We start from the raw sequence: 4938 nt of genomic DNA on the forward strand, positions 1-4938 counted from the left end.
CCCAGCTACACCAGATGTATCTTGTCTTAGATGGTCCACAGATCGATCGAGATTAGAAGCCCCAGCTACCACGAATGCCGAGATTTTCTCACCGACCGAGAGGACGTAGCAAATGCCTCGGCAGTTGTCACAGGTCGGATCGTATTTTAAAGATAATGCAACTGTCTTATTCGATCTGGGCAACCCACTCTTATGTATCCGGGGCATTTGCCGAGAACTAACAATACCCAGTACAATTCTTGACAACGCTACCCTCGGGAGACATTATGGCGTCTACGGCTCGAGCGATACCGATCGTTATAGCAGACGAGGAGCTTTTGGTGATCGATAGTGCTAGAAATGATGACTACGATGTCATCTTTGGAATGGATTTTACGATCGGATACGGCGCTTCTATAGAGTGCAGTAAGCAGAAAGTCATATTCCAGAGTACAGTTTGAGTACGGGAAGCCAAAGAGGAAAGCCGGAAGTTTCTCTCAGCATTGAAAGCACAACAGCTATTGGATTCGGGATGCATGGGATTTTTAGCAAATGTAGTCAACACCGGCCAGACAGAACCAACGGCTATCGAGAGGTTGAGTCGTTTGCGACTACCATGATCTTCCCGAAGAGCTACGGGCTTAGCACCAGACGGAGATTGAATTTGAGATAGAGCTCATTCCGGCACAAATCCAATCACCGCATGGCTCCAGCTGAACTGAAGGAACTTGAGGAGCAATTCAGGAGCTTCTTGACAAGGGTTTCATACGCCCTAGTCACTCACCATGGGGAGCACCTGTGTTGTTCGTGAAGAAGAAGGATGGAAGCATGCGACTATGCATAGACTACAGTCTTTGAACCGGTCACAATTAAAAACAGGTACCCTCTTCCCGGATAGATGACTTGTTTGACCAGCTAAAGGGAGCCACGTGTTCTCTAAAATCGACCTCAGATCGGGATATCACCAGGTTAAAGTCAAGGAAGGTGATATACCTAAAACAGATTCAGGACCAGATACGGACATTATGAGTTCGTAGTCATGCCTTTCGGCGTGACAAATGCTCCAGCTACTTTCATGGACCTCATGAACAGAGTATTCAGAGAATACTTAGACAAGTTTGTCATCGTATTCATTGATGACATTCTTATCTATTCAGGCACTCAGGAGGACCATGCAGAGCATCTGAAGACAGTTTTGCAGATCCTTCAGCAGAACCAGCTGTACGCCAAATTCACGAAATGTGAATTTTGGCTAGACCAGGTAGCCTTTCTAGGTCACATCATCTCCAAGGATGGTGTTATGGTAGATCCCAGCAAGATAGAAGCAGTAAGTAACTGGAAGAGACCCAGGAACGCCAGTGAAATCAGAAGCTTTCTGGGATTAGCAGGCTACTACAGGAAATTCGTAGAGGACTTCTCCAGGATAGCCTCCCCACTGACAGCTCTCACCAGGAAGAACAAGAAATTTCAGTGGACAGAGGACTGCGAGAACAGCTTCAGCGAACTAAAACGGAGATTGACCAGTGCTCCTATTTTAGCTATACCAGAAAACACAGACAGCTTCGACATCTACAGTGACGCCTCTAAATTAGGATTAGGAGCAGATGCAGCAGGGCAAGGTGATCGCCTATGCCTCCAGACAACTCAAGGATTATGAGAGGAATTATCCTACTCACGACCTTGAGCTTGCAGCAGTGGTGTTCGCTCTCAAGATTTGGAGACATTATTTGTACGGAGCTCAGTGCAGAGTATATACAGATCATCAAAGTCTGAAGTATTTCTTTACTCAGAAGGATCTGAATATGCGACAGCGTAGATGGTTAGAGCTGGTCAAGGATTATGACATAGATATCCTCTACCATCCAGGGAAAGCTAATAAGGTAGCAGACGCACTCAGCAGGAAGTCCAGTGCCACCTTATTATCTTTAGCAGCTATGTCACCACCCCTAAGGAAGGAGATTACAGACTTTTAGTCTCGAAATTATAGTCGGGCAGCTTTCCACAATGTCCTTAGCATCTACCTTGCCTGATGATATCCAGACAGCTCAGGAGCAGGATCCTGAAATCCAGAAAATCAAGCAAGGGTTAGCAGAATCAGAAAGTGGAGAGTTCAGAGTGTCCGCCAGTGGGGTAGTGTACTGTGGTGACAGACTTTGTGTTCCAGATCAGGAGGAACTACGAAAGCAGATTCTAGACGAGGCTCACAGGACTCCCTATGCGTTGATGATGCCAATCGGGAGATAGTGACCGACGATGATATCCTCATGGAGCCGACCTACTTGCAATGGGTGTCAGGTTGTAGCAGTCGCGCATGTTGTGCTTTGCCGACTGATGGAAGGATTAAAACAATGGCGTCCATGACTTGCCTTTTGCAGCTTTCAAGCGACCTGCTGCTACATGCTGCATAGCATGTGTTCTTGGCTCCTGGTGTGGCTGTGCTACTCCTAATTGGGGGCCTTTTGGCAATTGATGATCGGTGGTCGGCCGTCGTTCAACGAGAGCAGTATGCTCGACAGGTGCTTCCTTCCTTCGTGCTGCCTAGGCTTCTTCTACATTTATATATTCAGTGGCCCTCCTGAGTATGTGGTTGAAGTCTTTGCCGGCCTCCAGATGAGGGAACAAAAGAATTCCCCTTCGATAAGCCCCTAGGTGAAGGCATTTACCAATATCTCCCAGGAGACCAATGGAATATCCATGTCTACCTGATTGAACCGCTTAATGTAGACCCTTAGTGCCTCCTTGGACCCCTTGCTTGAACGTGAACAGATTGACACTTGTCTTCTGTTAACGGTGACTGCTGGTAAAGTGGTGCAAAAATGTCGCTTGAAAATATTTAAAACTATGAATTGATCTGATCGGCAGACATCTGAACCAGCGTTGCACTGATCCAGAAAGTGTGGTGAGGAAGACCCGACACTTCACGCCATCGGTGTACTAGATGGAGCGTGACCGCGTTATCAAACTTCATCAGGTAGTCGTCGGGGTTGGACTTTCCATTGTATTCCCCGATCATCAGTGGAGTGTAATGTCGGGGCAGGGGTCATTTAGAATCCCTTGAGAGAATTATCGGTTGATCCGTTCGGGCGAATCATCATCCCATGGTGCTTTCCCTTTCCGTGCATCCCACACCGGCGTGTCATCCGATGAGGATCCTGGTTTCCTATTCGCTCGACCTAGCTCCTTTGATGGAGAATGGAACAGTGCCCAATGAAAGGGGATCAGCGCATTGGGCGCACCCCTGTATATGCGGGTAGGCTTCTTATTTTGTCATCGAACGGATACATGCTCAGCTCGGTCTCTATATCCGACCTGATGATCCGCTGCTGATGTCGCGGGCTCATGTACCTAGCGCTCGCCCAGCGCTTGTTGCTGTTATTGCTCCACCATTTTTACTGCTCGAGCTTGTATCAGCATATCCAGCTCCTCCTTCGTTAAAGTTACCATGGTGAGTCATCTAGCATCCTCCATCTTCATGTATCAGATGTAGGTTACGTTCCTATAGACGGTGCTAATATGATCCTGTTTGAAAATCATAGAGATGGCTAACTAGGGATGTGACTTCTATGTTGATTGGATGTAGACTTCACTCTGATATATAACATAAGAAACGTCAATACCGAGCCAGAGAAGGAGTCCTCGGTGTTGGCCCTCCGATGCCCAAGTCAGTCATCAAAAAGATAGATGGAAATGAAGCAACAGTGAGCACAGGCATGAATAGTGAATAATGCGTACCTCCGTCGGTGCATGGACCCCTTTTATATAGTGCCCTAACGAGCGACGTGCATGCTCCTCGAGGCATAGACACATTCTCCAAATTATCCTATGAAAGGACATGTCAAGAAAGTATCTCTGACATCATACCTTAACAGGACATGCAAATCCCTAATGAGGCAGTAGAAGCTTCCATCTTACGATCCACCTGTTGACCATGTCTCATTGTCAATGGCACTATCTCCCAAAGGGAAATCAAAAGATAGGAGAGGGGTCCCACTGGTTGGCCGAGCAGGGGAGCCGCTCGGCCAAGGAACTCCGCCCGATCGACCTCTGTTATTTTCCCGCAATGACTCAGTTTGGTAGATTGTTTTCGCCCGACCGGACTAACACTTCAGTTGTCACAACGTTCCTCTGCTCCGTGATGAGCACCTGATGATCTTGGATCTACGGACGTTCTGCTAGGACCCGCCTTTTACCGATCAGGCACTTCATGCCCGATCAGCCACTACAGTAGAGCTCTAATCAGCCCCTCTTGGGTGAGCCTGTTGTTTCTCTGATGTTAACCTTCTTGACTTTGATCTCCACGTTGACTGCTATCTCTATCCTTTGATCTGTACGTGATGGACCACCCTTTATCACCGAGAGCTGCTCCCCCCCCCCATCTAACACCGCCCCTCCCACTCCCCCCTCTCTCTCCGTTCCAAATGACGTTTCTATCCTTTCTTTTTATTTTTGTTTAAATTTTATTATTTTTCAATTAGTTTTATTTTTTTAATTAGTTTTATTTAAAAATAGCTTAAGTATATTTTAAATTTTATTTAGTTTTTATTTAATTATATTTTTTAATTAATTCAATTTATTATTTTTTTATCAATACGATATTTTTTCAATTTTATTTAATTTTATTTTTTAATCAATTTTGTTTATTATTTTTTATCAATATTTTATTTTAAAATTTTATATAAATTTTATTTAGTTTTATTTTATAATTAATTTTATTTATTATTTTTTCATAATACTTGTATTTTTTCAATTTATTATTTTTTTAAGTTTTGTTTTTTATTGATTTTATTTTTTTAATCAGTGTTTTTATCAATTTTATATTTTTTGAATAATTTTTTTATATGTTTATAATCTTTCATTTATTTTTATTTATAAATTTTAGGAGTTATTATTTGTAAATATTTTAAAAAGTATAAAAATATGGATCAAAATAAAAATTATATATTTAAAACCAACAAAAAT

This window comes from Zingiber officinale, chromosome 7B, assembly GCF_018446385.1.
Source record: "Zingiber officinale cultivar Zhangliang chromosome 7B, Zo_v1.1, whole genome shotgun sequence".
NCBI lineage: Eukaryota > Viridiplantae > Streptophyta > Magnoliopsida > Zingiberales > Zingiberaceae > Zingiber > Zingiber officinale.